Source organism: Hemiscyllium ocellatum, chromosome 39, assembly GCF_020745735.1.
Source record: "Hemiscyllium ocellatum isolate sHemOce1 chromosome 39, sHemOce1.pat.X.cur, whole genome shotgun sequence".
NCBI classification, from domain to species: domain Eukaryota; kingdom Metazoa; phylum Chordata; class Chondrichthyes; order Orectolobiformes; family Hemiscylliidae; genus Hemiscyllium; species Hemiscyllium ocellatum.
In genome coordinates this window covers 23,653,725-23,670,224 of record NC_083439.1, presented here as the reverse complement: position 1 = coordinate 23,670,224, position 16,500 = coordinate 23,653,725, and the positions used below count along the sequence as shown (strand labels likewise).

General features: G+C 43.3%; 1 protein-coding gene across 4 annotated transcripts in view; it reads right to left on the bottom strand.

The window, feature by feature from the left end:
- Positions 1-16,500, bottom strand: part of rab27a (RAB27A, member RAS oncogene family) — a 139,212-nt gene that overhangs the window by 64,895 nt on the left and 57,817 nt on the right. The window lies entirely within an intron of this gene.

The following is a 16,500-nucleotide window of genomic DNA, read 5'->3' as shown; positions in this document are numbered from 1 at the left end:
TGAAGCTGAGTGTCAGGTTTGCTGTTGTTTCAACATCTAAATACCAGTAAACACTCTGAAGCATTTAAAAAACAGAAGTGGAACCTTGTACCTGGATTCATTAAAAAATGAAAGAAATTCTTTGAATATTAAAACAAAACCTAGAGTGCTTGTTTTCATTTAATTAAAGAAACCTCAAGATTCCATCCAATATTTTGTTTCAGGTTTGCAAAAGATTATCATTTATGAGAAGGGTGCGAGAATGGAAACTCTGTCAAAATTGTGACCTGAATCCTGGCAAAAAAATAGACCATTATTCCAAATGCAATGCCTAGATGCCCAATGCAATGCTGTGGGAGCTGAAATGCTAAATTCCCTCAGGCACCAGCCTCTCATTTCCTGGTCACAAAAACCTAAAACAAATGGGAAATGTGGACCCCACAACTCCGCCTGCACTCAGTCAGGGGTGTGCCCCGGAAATTCTGCCCAAGCTGGTTCCATCTCCTTTGGTAGTGATTTGCTGGCTTTCCAGTAATACACCAGAAGGATCCATGAAATGCTCTAATTGTAAGCACCCAGTTTGAGCTGATGTCTCACTAGGGGAATAAGGAGTGAGATACATTTCTAATGAAAAAGTTCATATGGGACAATCCTTCATTTTGGGGCCAAATCTTCTCAGGAATGAGTGGATGCTGGGATGAGCCTTGCTGGTGAAATAGGCCGATCAAGGACACGGAGATCGACTCTGGTGTGGCAGTGAGAAGTTAACCCTGAAGAAGCTAGGATTAATTCGGTTTTTAAAGTTGTGTTGCAAAACATCCGCTGCATGCAGGATATTAATTAAAACGCCTCATCTTGTTTTTCTTCTTCATTTCTTTAGCTTGGTGCATTAGCTGCCGGTGAAGTAACATCTGCAAATTTTAGTTTGTTTTGTATGGTTAAAGACTTAAAATGTAAAATCTTGTGTTTTGGTTATTTGTATTGGTCACTGGGAAATTTCAGAGCTTCAAAAGGCAAAGTTGGCGGTGTCCATGTGGAGACTAGTCTTTAGCAGCTCTGAGTGCACTGTGAGGAGAGCTCAGTGGCAGCATCACACCATTTCAAGACATGGTCAGAGTCAAGATCAAACTTCCAACTCAAAACAGCTACTCCTTATCCATCAAGTTGCATCATGGCTTTAATTCCAAACGTCCTCATGATGCAGCAGAGTAGCAACAGAGGAGGAGAAAGAAAGAAGCAAACCTTAACAGTACCCAAATTATGAAATGTGTACAAATGCATTGTTGCAAAATGTCCGCATTGATTGGCAGGTCAAGAATCAGTCCCTTCAGGAAACACACAGAAGTTTGTGACTCTTGGTGGACTCATCCTCAAATTGAGGGACATCTGATTAACATTCTCACCCCTGAGTTAGAAGGTCACAACCATCCAGTGCAGTACTGTGGGATTTCTGAACCCAGTGTCAAGAGTGCGGTGCTGAAAAAGCACAGCGGGTCAGGCAGCATCTGAGGAGCAGGAGAATCAACGTTTCGGCCATAAGCCCTCCATCCCCGGCCCACCAGCCGCAATCCAGATGAAGGGGTCATGCCCAAAAGGTCAATTCTCCTGCTCCTTAGATGCTGCCTGATCTGCTGTGCTTTTCCAGCACCACACTCTCGACTCTGATTTCCAGCATCTGCTCGGACTTCTGAAGCCAGCCTAATTATTTGAAATTTTATAAATTCAATTATGGGATATGGCCACTGCATTCCAAACAAGCATTTTTTGCCCATTCCTTATTGCCCTCGAGGGAGTTAAGATTCGATCATATTACTGTAGGTCTGGAGTCACACACAGGCCAGGTGAGGATTGTAGTTTCCTTCCCTAAAAAGGACCTTAGTGAATCAGACAAGTTTTTTCTAACAAGCAACAATGGTTTCCTAGTTGTCATTAGACTGTTAATTCTAGTTTTTTTTTCTTGAATTCAAATTCCACCATCTGGCATGGCAGATTTCAAGCTAGAGTCTCCAGAACATTATCTGGTTCTCTGGATTCTGAACAGTGCAGCAATAATACCATTAGGTCATCACCTCCCCCAAAGATCACAGGCCTCATATCTTCAGGGTTTTGTTTTGAGGGTGAGAGGGTCATACAGATAATGAGCTGGAGGGGATGTCAGTCAATTCAGGAGAATAAAGACACTGCAGAAACAGGGAGAGGAGGACCACCTTGGACCCCAACTCAACTGGATCATGGCTGATCTGCACCTCAACTCCATTTCCCGGTTACATCAAATATTTCTTCCTTTCTTTTGTATTTACTCGTGGGAGGTGGGCATTTATTGTCTGTCCTGCAAATGTGTTGCTGGTCAAAGCACAGCAGGCCAGGCAGCATCTCAGGAATAGAGAATTCGACGTTTCGAGCATAAGCCCTTCATCAGGAATAAGATTTATTGTCTGTCTCCTAGTTGCCCTTGAGAGGGTTGTAGTGAGCTGCCTCTTTGGACCACTGCAGTCCATACCCTGTAAGTGGACCCACAATGCCCAGGAAGGGTTGGATGGGAGAGCATTCCAAAATTATCACTCCGTGACAACGAGGGAACAGCAATATTATTTCCAAGTCAGGGTGGTGAGTGACATGGCGGGGATCTTGAAGGTGATGGCATTCTGCCGCCCTTGTCCTTCTAGATGCAAGTAGTCATGAATTTGCAAGGTACTGTCTGAGGCTCTTTTGTGAATTTCTACAGTCCATCTTGTAGATAGTACACACTGCTACAATTGAGCATTGGTGGTGGAGAAGTCAATGCTTGTGGATGTGGCGTCAATCGAGCAGGATGCTTTGTCCTGGCCATTGTCAAGCTTCTTGAGTGTTATTGAGGCTGCACTCATCCAGGCAACTGGGGATTATTCCATCACATCCCTGACTTTTGCCTAGTAGCCAGCAGTCAGGCTCTGGGGAGTCAGGAGGTGAGTTATTTGCTGCAGCATTCCTTGCCTCTGACCTGCTCTTGCAGCCACTGTGTTTATGTGGTGAGTCCAGTTAAGGTTCTAGTCAATCTATCGGAAAGATGTTGTGAAACTTGAAAGTTTTCAGAAAAGATTTACAAGGATGTTGCCAGGGTTGGAGGATTTGAGCTACAGGGAGAGGCTGAACAGGCTGGGGCTGTTTTTCCTGGAGCGTCAGAGGCTGAGGGGTGACCTTATAGAGGTTTATAAAATCATGAGGGGCATGGATAGGATAAATAGACAAAGTCTTTTCCCTGGGGTGGGGGAGTTGAGAACTAGAGGGCATAGGTTTAGGGTGAGAGGGGAAAGACATAAAAGAGACCTAAGGGGAACTTTTTCACGCAGAGGGTGGTACGTGTATGAAATGCACTGCCAGAGGAAGTGGTGGAGGCTGGTACAATTGCAACATTGAAAAGGCATTTGGATGGGTATATGAATAGGAAGGGTTTGGAGGGATATGGACCAGGTGTTGGCAGCTGGGACTAGATTTGGTTGGGATAACTGGTCGGCATGGACAGGTTGGACCGAAGGGTCTGTTTCCATGCTGTATATCTCTAAGATGCTATGACTCTAATGGTAACACCCAGAATGTTGATAGTGGAGAATTCAGTGATGGTAACACCATTGAATGGCAAGGGGTGTGGTTAGACTGAAAATGTGTTGCTGGAAAAGCGCAGCAGGTCAGGCAGCATCCAAGGAACAGGAAATTCGACGTTTCAGGCATAGGCCCTTCTTCAGGAAACGTCGAATTATGCCCGAAACGTCAAATTTCCTGTTCCTTGGATTCTGCCTGACCTGCTGCGCTTTTCCAGCAACACATTTTCAGCTCTGATCTCCAGCATCTGCAGACCTCACTTTCTCCTCATGGTGGTTAGACTGCCTCTTATTGGTGATGGTCATGGCTTGGCATTTGTGTGGTATGAATGTCACTTGCCACTGGCCAGCCCAAATCTGGAAATGGTCCAGATCTTGTTGCATTTGGACATGGACTGCTTCAGTATCTGAGGAGTCACGAATGATGCTGAACATTAAGCATTGGCAAACATGCCGGTGACCTTAGGATGAAGGGATGGTCATTGATGAAGCAGCTGAAGATGGTTGGGCCTAGGACACTACCTTGAGGAACTTCTGCAGAGATGTCCTGGACCTGAGCTAACTGACCTTGAAAAACCACAACCATCCTCCTATGTGCCAGGTATAACTCCAATCAACAAAGTGTTTGCCCCGATTCTCATTGATTCCAGTTTTGCGAGGGCTCCTTGATGCCACTTTCAATCAAATGCAGCCTCGATGTCAAGGACTGTTACTCTCACCCCTTCTCTGGAATTTAACTTTTTAGTTGATGTTTGAATTAAGACTGTAATGAGGTCAGGAGCTGGTTGGCCCTGGCAGGGCCCAAACTGGGCGTCACTGAGCAGGTGTTTGCTGAGCAGGTCCTGCTTGATAGCACCTTCCATCACTTTACTGATGATCAAGAGTATGCTGATGGAGCAGTATTGGGGCAGGTTGGATTTATCCTGTGTACATGATATACCTTAGCATTTTTCCACATTAATCGGGTAGCTGCCAGTATTATAATTGTACTGGAAGAGCTTGGCTAGGGGAACAACAAGTTCTGGAGCACACGTCTTCAGTATTATTGTCAGAATATTGTCAGGGCCCATAGCCTTTGCAGAACCAAGTGCCTTTAACTGTTTCTTGATATCATGTGAAACTAATCGAATTGGCTGAAGATCTTTGATGCTGGGGACCACTGGACGAGGCTGAGATGGATCATCCACTCGGCACTTCTGGCTGAAAATTATTGTGAATGCACCAGCCTTACTTTTTGCTGGGCTCATCCATCATTGAGGATGGGGATAATTATGAAGCCGCCTCCTCCAGTGAGTTGATTAATTGCCCACCACCATTCACATCTGCAGAGCTTAGTTCTGATCCACTGGTTGTGGGATCACTTAGCTCTATTTATCACTTGCTGCTTATGCCATTGACATGCAATGAATCCTGCTTGGTGGCTTCACCAGGTTGACACCTCATTTCCAGGTCTGCCTGATGTTGCTCCTGGCATGCCCTCCTGCATCCTCCCATTGAACCAGGGTTGATCCTCTGCTTGATGGTAATGGCTGAGTGGGGGATATGCCAGGCCATGAGGTTACAAATTATGCTGGAGTACAATTCTGCTGCTGTTAATGGTCCATAACGCCTCATGGATGCCCAAACTTGGGTTGTTAAATCTATTCCAGGTCTGTCCCATTTAGCACTTTGACAGTGCCATGCAACATGAAGGAGGATATTCTCAATGTTAAGGCGGGACTTTGTCTCCACAAGGACAGTGCAGTTGTCACTTTTAGCAATACTGTCACTGAAAGATGCACCTGCAGCCGTCATATTAGTAAGGATGAGGTCAAGTATGTTTTTCCCTCTTGTTAGTTCCCTCACCATCTGCTGCAAACCCAGTCTAGCAGCTATGTCCTTTAGGACCCGACCAGCTCAATCAGCAGTGCTGCTACTGAGCCACTCTAGGTGGTGGACATTGAAATCCCCCACCCAGAATACACTTCGCACCCTTGCTATCCTCGGTGTTTCTTCTGAGTGTTGTTCAACATGGAGGAGTACTGATTCATCAGCCAAGAGAGGTCAGTACATGGTAATGAATGGGAGGTTCCCTTGTCCCATGTTTAACCTGAACCATGAGACTTCATGGAGAGAGAGAGACAGACAGACAGACAGACAGAGACATAGAGAGAGGGGTGGGAGATGGGAAGGGGATGGGGATGCGAAGAGGAGATGAGGACAGGGAGGTGTTGTGGTGCTGGGGGACAAAGGTCCCAAGGCCTGGAGCATGCTAGCAAAAGAACTGACCTCTAGTGGCAGAAAAAGATATTGTGGGAAAATAAACTAGTCCAGAAGCAGAGGGAGCAGGGACTCATGGCAACAGTAAATGGATGAGGCAAGGCCATGGAGAAACAAGGGGCCAGTGAGCTCAGGCTGTGAGATGAAGGTCTGTGGAGAGGCAGTTAGAAAGGAGAACCCTCACAGACAAGCAGACAGACCAGTGATAGGCCTGAGTGGGAATCGAGGCATAAACAAGAACAAGGATAAACTAGAAACATCTTTCATTTGAATTAAGGTAAGATGTACACAAGTTGTATATAAGGTAAGCGTGGGCAATTCAAGCCTTATTTTTTACAACCTGCACTACATGGGAAATTCTAGATACTCCTCACAGTATGGATGACCATTGATGCAGGAGATGCTTCCTGTTGGAGCATCTCAAGTTCTGGGTTTTGAAGCATGAGTAGCAGCTGTGGGCATTATTGTGCATTCACAAGAGACTGAGAAGTTTGTGAATAGCATAGGTTCAGGGTGTGGTCAGTCTGTAGCTTGAAGAAGTGCAAGTGAAGAGGGAAAGTGAGGAATCCCCCGAGTGCCCCTCAGTTGCTCACTTTTGCTTGTCCTTGGGAGGCAGGGAGCGTAACAGTTCCTCCGCGGGGGTGGGCAGGGTCAAGGCCAGGATGGGAGGAAACAAAAGAAAGTGTGGAGGGGACTGTTAATAAAGGAAGTGGAGAGGCACTTCTTCGAATGTACTTCTCAGGATTCCATTCCTTGGCCAATCCAAGATGGCTGCCCGGTCAAGGATGCCACAATTTGGCTGCACAGCATTGCAAAGCAGGGAGGGGTGCAATGAACAGCCAGAGATAATGGTCCATGGTAGGATTCAATGACATGGGGAGATAAGAAATGAGGTCCTGCAAGCAGGCTTTAGAGATTAGGTCAGATATTAAAAAGCAGACTTCCAAAGACAGTAATACCTGGATTACCCTTGGTGCCACGTGTATAGGAATAGCAGAGTCAAGCAGATGAATGCATGGCTGTAGATATGATGCAGGAAGGAGGGATTCCTGAGGCATTAGGACCATTTCTGGGGAGGCTGGACTGTACAGTTGGACAGCTACAGCTAAAAAGGAATGGGACCAACATCCTCGCAATGAGATTTGGTGTTGATTTAAACTATGTCGGCCAGGGAATGGGATCCTAACAAGTACTTCAGAGGAGAAAAAATCTGAGATACAATTCGAATTTAAAGTGAGTCTGGAAGGTGGAGGAACCTTGGGTAGATAAGAAAGAAGGGAGGTTAGAAAGGCTAAATGGAATATATTGTAGAGCCTGAGGAATAAAATAGAGGGTAAAAATAGACATGAAATCACAGCTATGACCAAGTCTTGGCTGAAAGATGAACAGGATTGGCAGTTCACAATGCTGCTTTATAAAGTATTCAGACAGAATTGGTGGGGGTGATGGGGGTGGGAAGAGTTGTAAAACTGATCAAGGAGTTGATTACAACAGTCAGGTGTGGTGATACCTTGGAAAGCTCATCAAATGAGCTCATATGGATAAAGTTTTAAAAAAACATACAGAAGGGTCAAGTATGCTGTCGGGTGTGAACTATAGTGCTTGAAATAGAGACAGTGACAGACAGGGAGTAATAAAGGATCAAAATCAGTTATCAAATTTCAGAAATGTGTAAAAATAGCAAGGCAACAATTGTAGATTTTTAGTTACCCAAATCTTTACTGGAATAGTTTTGGTATACAAAATAGGGAGGGAACAGAATTTTTTCATTGCATTCGAGAAAACCTTTTTAGTCAGTGTAGAAAACCCAACAAGGGATTAGGATTAGTTTTGGAGCCAATGTTCAGAAATGAGCAAGAAGAGATGGAATGTATATATTTGGGAATCACTTGCGAGACAGTAATCATTACTCCATTAGATTTTGGATGGTTATGGAGAAGGATAAGGACAGGCTGGGATTAATGGCTCTCAATTTGGAAAAGATTAATCTTACTAAGATAATGTCCAATTTGGCCCAAGTGGACTGGTAGCAGTGAGTTACAGATAAAATTATCAGAACAGTGGCAGGTATACAATGTGGAACTGGCAACAAGCACAGGATAGGCATGTTCCCATAAAGACAAGGTGTGAGACCCAGAAATGGAGACCCCTGGACGTCAAGAGACATAAATGTTAGGATTAAAATAAAAGGCGTTTATGGCAAATATCAAGGGCTCACTCAATATGGCAGATCCATACAGGAGTACAAAAAGTACAGTGCAGAAATTGAAAAGGAAATTAGGAAAGTGAAGAGAGTGCATGAGAAAGCATTAGTGGATAGAGTAAAAGAAAACACAAAAGGGGCTTTTGAACCCATCATGAGCAAAAACAACAAACTAGGGAAAGATTAGGGCTCATTATGGACCAGAGAGTTAATCTGTTTGTAGACCTCAGAAGACATGGGCACACAGTCTTCAATGAACGTTTCGTGAGGATCTTCACACTCAAAAATGACACCACAGGTAAAGACATCAGAGAGGGAGATGTGAAATATTAGAAGACATTAACAGAGAGAGGAGGTACTGGTGATTTTAGAAGCAGACTTGAAAAGGGGTTAGATCTGCAAGCCCAGATGAGATATATTTCAGGTTGTTGAGGGAGGCAGAAGTGGAGACGTAAGGGGCCCTGGCAGTAATATTGAAACGTTCTCTGTGAACAGGTGAAGTGCTGGAGGAATGGAATGGAGGACTTCCAAGGTTGACCCATTATTAAAAAAGAAAGGAATGGAGAAACCATGAAATTACAGGCCAGTCAGTCTAACCTCAGTGATGGGCAAGCTATTAGAAAGAATATGGTATATATTTGCATTTCGAGAGACAGAGATATATCAGTGATAGTCAGCATGGACTTGTCAAAGGAAGGTGGTGTTTGACAAATTTGACTAATTTTTTTTGAGGAGGTAACCTGGAGCATTGATGGGGGTAAGGCATTTGATGTGATCACCATGGAATTTAGCACAACTTTTGATATGATCCTTTATCAGACTGATCAAGAAGGAAAGAGCCCATGGGATTCAAGGCAAAGGGACACATTGGATCCAAAACTGATCCAAAGAGGCAAAAAGCAGATAGTGATTGAAGAGGGATATTTTTGTAACTGGATGTCTGCTTCCAGTGGGTTTCCACAGGACTCTGTACTGGGGTCCTTGCTGTTTGTGGCGTACATCAATGATTTGGATTTAAATGTAAGGGTACAACCAAAAGGCTTGCAGATGATATGAAAATGCGTAGGGTGGTAGAGTCATAGTGATTGGCCAGGGAATGAGACCCTTCAGCCCAACTTGGCCACGCCACCCATAGTGATAAGCAGTGAGGAGGATATCCACAAACTGTAGGAGGATGTTAATGGACTGATCAGCTGACAGGGTAGTGGCAAATGGAATTCAACCTGGAAACGTGTGAGCTAATGCATTGGGGTGGGCTGAGAAGACAAGAGACTACACTATAAATGGAAGGGCAAGGGAAAGTACTAAAGACCTCGATGTGCAAATCCACAGATCCCTGAAGGGAGCAGGGCAGGTAGAAAAGTGGTCGGGAAGGCATATGGGATACCTGCCATTATATGCTGAGTCATAGAATACAAGAACAAGGTGGATATGCTGGGACTGTGTAAGACATTGGTTGGGCTACAACTGGGGTACTACATGCAGTTCTGGTCACCGCATTATAGGTAGGATATGATTGCACAAAGGAGATTTTCCCGAATGCTGCCTTGATGGTGCCCCTTAGTTATGAGGAAAGATTGAAAAGCCAGGATTTGCTTTCCTTGGAGCGGCGGCAGTGGGGGGGGGCGGGGGGCGGTTGTCCTGTTAGAGGTGTATAAGGTTATGAGGGGCATAGTTTGAATGGATAAAAGGCACTTTCTCCCAAAATTGGAAGAGTCATTAATCAATGAGCGTAGGTTCAAAATGAGAGGTAGAAGGTTGTGAGGTAGAAGATTGAGAGGGGAGTCAATGATAATCTTTTTCATCCAGAGGGTGACAGGAATCAGGAATCAGAAACTCTTAGAACCTGTATGTGGTGATATTATACACTTTTCAATGTACTCCTGTATTTGAACACATGTGACATTAAAGTCTAAACCTAAAACTAAAAACCAGTTAAGCCATATCTAGATAGTCATCTGTCTACAGCAATCCTCACTTGGCAACAAATGAATTCTATTTACTTGCACAGAAAGCGACTGTTAGTGATCCACACATATTAGGAACTGAAGGAGACAGGGCTCCACATTATGCAATTCAGATACAGGATCAGTCATCCAATTTTACCCCAGAAGAAAAGATCTGCTGAGGTTACAGTGAGGGGCATCAGAAAGTCCACACAGCTGAGCAGCTAATTTTCAAAACCTTACTTTAGAAAACACGCTGGCACCATTCTGTTACAAGAGATCACAGTGTAATGGGAAAGAACATTGTTCTTTGCCCTTCAGTTGGGGCAATCGAATCAGGTGATTTGGCTGTAACTACTCTCCAATTAAGACTGAAAGACTCCACGTGAACACATGCAGCCGTTTGAGTACAGCATTTCCCAATCCTGTTGAATTGCAGAACACCGGTTCACTGAAGCATCTATATATAGAGACATTCTAATATCATCATTGAGATTCCTGTATTTCCAACAGAAGCAATGTGGAAATAAGAGAGCCTGCATTGTTGCTCCACAGCCTTCAGCTTTGTACATTCCCTGGACAGTAATCCGTCGCAGGACTGTTACAAGGCAGGACAATGCGAGAGGGGTGTTCGGAGTGCTTCAATAGTGCACTACTGAGGGGTCCTTATGAAACTGCAGTCATTGGCAAACAGGCGAACACTTCGTGTGGTGCAAGCTGTTAAAATTATACAGGCAAGTATTTTGTTCAAGAATGCTCCAAAAGGAAGCCAATACGATCACGAGAAAAGCAAATGGATTCTTCTGGGAAGCAGACTGCTTTTGCTGGAGGCCAATGTTAGGCTTTTTGAAGCTTCGGTACAGACTTGATGTCAGTTCCCAAAACAATACAGATTCCATAAGAGCTACTGCAAAGGTTCCTGATCAGAGTTCCCCCTGTAACCCGAGACCACTCCTCAAAAGTCTGTACCAAATGGATCTGGAATTTTTAGCAGACTTTTTCTTCACTCCCTCAATGAGTTTTTATGAGTTTTTCAAAAGGATATCATTTTTAAAAATGTTATTTTAAAAAAACACTTTGCTCTGTCAATATATTCCATGGCACTCAAAACATAGTTGCTACATAATGTTCTGGTGTTAACCCTATTGATAGATGCCATTGAATTTTTACACGCACAAAACCACATGGATACACTCTCCCAGCCATCAGTCTAGCTGTTTGTCTTTATGGCCTAGTTATTTACACTGACTTCAGCAACATTCACCAACTTCAAAAGGGGTTCTTACTGCGTCGATTGTTTCTTTAGCTCCAGTTGCATTTTGTATAACGAACTGGACGATGTGGCATACTCGCTCGAACCACTGCTGGGAAATCAGCAGTGGATTCTATCACTGGCCAGGGAAGGGGCCAAAGCGAACCTTCATTACAGCTCTATGGTAGGTCACACTTTCTAGATTAATTTGTCGCGAGTTAGTCAGCTGAAGAGAAAACATTCAAGTCAAAAAGATTCCTAACGCATGAATGTTAAGAATCTTATCAAGATGCAATCACAACTTTCAAAAAGAAAATGAACTGTTCAGAAAAAAAAATGTTTATATAGCTGTTTTTGAAAAAAAAATGTGGAGGTGGTGTGGCTCTGATCTATTCTGAGCACTGACGCAACTGTCAATATGCTTGAGTCAGAATCAAGCATGAAGGGTGTAAATTAATTCACCCTTGGGAGAAAAACAGGTCACAGGGACTTGCTTCCTCCACCAAATGACCAGGGCTAACAGGTAGGCAGTTAAAGAAGGGCAGATTGTAGGAGAGTAAGAACGAAGGATGAATAGGCTTTCACCACTATACCACTGTAATGTTAGGCTTCAAATATACAACAGCTTTATCAAATAACTGGGACTAGATCCTCCAAAATTAATTTTAAATCAGCTTTGTCACAGTCAAATTCTTAAGTGGTACAACACATGAGAACGCGAGCATTGCACAGTATGAAGGAATTCATTTTGTTCAGAAACAAAAGTTAGAGAAATAGTCTTTTTTCAGGACACAGATTATTCTGAATTCAGATGATTTCATTCATACTTGAATGATCGCACTTGAATTCAATGAACCAGCTCCTTATTCACTTACCACTGCACACTACAAATGACTTTATAAAACAATCTTTTCGATAAAAATCCATGGCACTTAATTAAATCAGAACCAGCGTACCCGAAATTGCCTCAACGATTCTAAAAATCAGTGGATCAAAATTGCTGAAGTTTTCATGTCCACAAGATACAGAATAAAACCAAATGAAACATTGATCTCCTGTTAAAACTGCCCATACCTCAGCACAGAGCAGAAAGAAATAGATTCAATCAAATGTCCAAACTTTCCGTATCCAATTTCTCTGGGAGGCAAACTCCAATGCCCTAGCCTGGCCACAGAACGTCTTCCAGGGTGCAGGATAAAAATGGATATGTCTCGTGAAAAATCAGAATGCACCAGCCATCTAACCTGGGCCTTCACCACTGCACAAAACCTACCGAATCTATAAACAGAAAGAGGAGAGAGAAAGAGACATAAACTTACACAGCAAATCCAATTGACACAAGAAGCTGTAAGCAACTACAACGACTGCAGCCTCTCCTAATCGGCATCAGCTGCTTATCATGTGTTCCTGAAGACTGACCAGGGCCTTTTTCTTCCAAAAATATGCAATTAAACTCTGAAACCACGTCTCCGCATATTAACCAGATCATTGAACGTTATGAAATGTGGATCTCAGTGAACAACGATGTAGACACCCCTGGTGTTTGTGGAGCAAGGTCTTAATTTGGCCAAACCAAAAGTATGGAACAAGAGAGTGAGAGAAAGCAGGAGAAAGAAAGGGAGAAAGGTAGAGAGAAAGAGAGAAAAAAGACAGAAAAGAGAGAGAAAGAAAGAAAATGGGAAAAATGTGTTATAATCGGAGTACAAAATATTGTAAATGATGGAAACCTGACAAGACAGAAAGTGCTGGAAATATTCAGTGCATCAGGCAACATCCATGAAGTGAGAAACAGTTAACCCCTTAGGTCGATGACCTTACATAAGATCATCCTGTTCTCATGAAGTGTTTCATGTGAGTTATATGTTTCAGTTGCCTTTGACACTTCCCTCAAACACCATTTTTTTGGAATCCTGAGTCCTGAATTTACAAGAACCTCAGGGTGAAAGTCCTTGACAAACTAGCTGACCACAAATCTCAGAGCGTAGCACTTTCGTTAATATCTACAAATTAAAATCCTTAAAAAGTCTTAGGAGTGTGGAGAGAAAACCATTTAGATTGATCATTTCTTCAAATGGACACAAGATATCACAAAGACCATTTTCAAAGTGCATTTGAAAACAGCTGGAGCATGAGAAGTAGTAGGCCTTTTGGCTTCCCCATTCAATAAGATCAGGACTGCGCTGAGTTGACTGTCGTCTTAAACGCATTTTGCTGCCAGCTCCCAATGATAGGAAACATTTTCAAACACAAAACAAAACTTTTAAGTATGCAGGGAACAAAACACTGCAGCAAGGGGTTATCAAATCAGTGGTACAAACACACAATGTTAAAGAATCACTTAAGCTCAGTACTGTCACAAGACAGGAAGTTGAGTGTTCAGGTCAGACTTCAGTACATGCAGGAACCAAGGGGTCTGACTTGCAGAGGAGAGATACGTAGCAGCTGAAGTGTTTAAACCCAACACTGTTACTGCCAGGTCAAGCGGATGTGAAGCATGCCATGATATTCTTCAAAGAGCAGGTATTTACCATTCAGCTCTCCTTTTAACCACTCATCCACCACTCAATATATCACTTACTTCATACTTGTGGGAGAGCTATGGTACACAAATTGGGGGTACTTTCAAAGTAATTTGTGCAACACTCATTTGTCCCCAGGGGACCACTTGCATTCTTTGAACTGGACAGTTCCCTATTTCCAGGTAATAAACAACCTTCCATCCGGTCCTACAGATTGAGAGAGTAATAATCATTCACCTCATGAAAGTTCATATGGGCAAATCGATAACTGCACTCCTGCTTTACACAGCTGCTAACGAGAGGTAAACTAACCCTTAATCAACCTGAAATTCTGAACAACACAATATCATTCACAGTGTAATCAGGGAATCGCAGTGTTGAGACAAATAACACATCGACACACAAGAGATTGTTATGAGCAGAACAAAAGAGATTGTCACAATTAAAATTCACAAAAGTATTGTTCAAAATATCCTTAAATAACAGTGACCAGTTCAGAGTGAATATAAATGACTTTTCAACAAATAATGTTCAGAGAAAATCCACCAAGTGTTTCATGGGAAAAAATTCCTGCTAGAAACTGAAATGCACAGAATAAATAATATCCACAATAATTAAGTGCAAAGCAAGATTACAGGAACTGAAATGGTGGCAGAAAGCTGTTGACACAATTTGAAGAGCCTGACAGACAGAGAGTTAAATTCATGCAGTCTGCAGGAAGCAAAAGGCACAGGTCACAGTACATCAATTCCCTTTAGTCATTGAGGTAATCAGAATAAAACTGACAATGACACACACTGGCAGCTATTCTGAGGAATGAATGAATAGTTTGGGCCTATAATCATTTGAAGATGTGGAACCTTTAGGGGAAAACTGAAGGGAGTTGATGCCAGTAGAATGTCCTTAATCTTCAAAGAGTGTAGAGCAAAGAACACAATCAAGACAGAACATTCCCTAAGCCCCATTTTCCTCTAACACAATGCAATTGTCAAGTTGTTCCATCATTTCCAGGAGTAAAACACACTCCCTGTCAGATTTCATTGCATTTTGCCACTTGACAACAAATGTGACACCAATTTTAACATGAAAGACAAAAGAAACCATTATTAAAAGAGCAAAAAGACAATGCTATTTTCTGGATCTGTAGGAGCAAAGATGATCCTGAGTAGAGTGATATGTTCTTCCTGTCAGATGTGGGAGTTTACGAGAGTTTCCATGTTACTGATGATTATGTCTGCAAGAAGTCAGTTGCGAATCCCATCAGATCGCATGGATTGGTTGGAGCAGCAGTTAGGGGCAAGAAGGAATTTACAAGAGCTAGGGAGTGTGAGTGATGGCAGTGATAGGAAGGGAGAAAAGACGCAGATACAGTCAATTTAACTCCAGGAAAGGTACAAGGGGTAGGCAGGTCGTGCAGGAGTCTCCTGTGGCTATCAGAGTCAGGGAGTGTGGTGCTGAGGGTGCAAAGCTGATCGGGCAGCGACTGAGGAGCATTACGGTTGAAGTTTGGAGCATCGGCTCTTCAGCAGAGTTTGTGCTGCAGGCGCCGACTCTCCTGCTCTTCGGGTGCTGCTTGACGGGCTATGCTTTTCCAGTGCCACATTTTTTTGACTCTGATCTTATTCCTTATCTGCAGTTCTCACTTTCTCCTCTTCTGTGGCTATCCCCATCTCGAACAAGTATGCTGTTTTGGAAAATGTTGGAGATGTTGAACACTTAGGGGAATGTAGCACGAACAGCCAGGTTTCTGGTATGGAGACCGGTTCTACTGAATAGAGGGGTACGTTGGGTTCCAAGCAATAGATTGTGTTAGGGGATTCTGTAGTCAGAGGCACTGACAGATGTTTCTGCGGCCAGCAGAGAAAACTCAGAATGATGCGTTGCCTCCCTGGTGCCAGGATCAAGGATATCTCAAGGACGGTGCAGAATGTTCTCAAAAGGGGAGAAGGACCAGCAGGAGCTCATTGTACACATTGGAACTAATGATAGAGGAAAGGAAAAAGATGAGATTCTGAAGGGACGATGCACAAAATTAGGCAGGAATTTAAAAAGGAGGTCCGCAATGGTAGTAATATCTGGATTACTCCCAATACTACAAATTGGTGAGGGTAGGAATAGGAGGATAGAGCAGATGCATGTGTGGCTGAGGAGCTGGTGTATGGGCGAAGGATTCACATTTTTGGATCATTGGAATCTCTTGTGGGGTAGATGTGACCTGTACAAGAAGGACAGATTGCACCTGAATTGGAAAGGGACTAATATACTGGCAGGGAGATTTGCTAGAGCTGCTCAGAAGGATTTAAACTAGTAAGGTGGAGGACTCAGGGAAATAGTGAGGAAAGAGATCAATCTGAGACTGGTACAGTTGGGAAAAGAAAATGAGTCAAACAGTCAGGGCAGGCAGGAACAAAGCAGAGAACAAGATAGGACTGATAAATTAAACTGCATTTACTTCAATGCAAGAAGCCTAACAGGGAAGGCAGATGAACTCAGGGCATGGTTAGGAACATGGGACTGGGATATCATAGCAACTACAGAAATATGGCTCAGGGATGGGCAGGACTGGCAGCTGAATGTTCCAGGATAGAAATGCTACAGGAAGGATCGAAAGGGAGGCAAGAGAGGAGGGGGAGTGGCGTTTTTGATATGGGATAGCATTACAGCTGTGCTGAGGGAGGATATTCTTGGGAATACATCCAGGGAAGTTATTTGGGTGGAACTAAGAAATAAGAAAGGGACGATCACCTTAGTGGGATTGTATTGT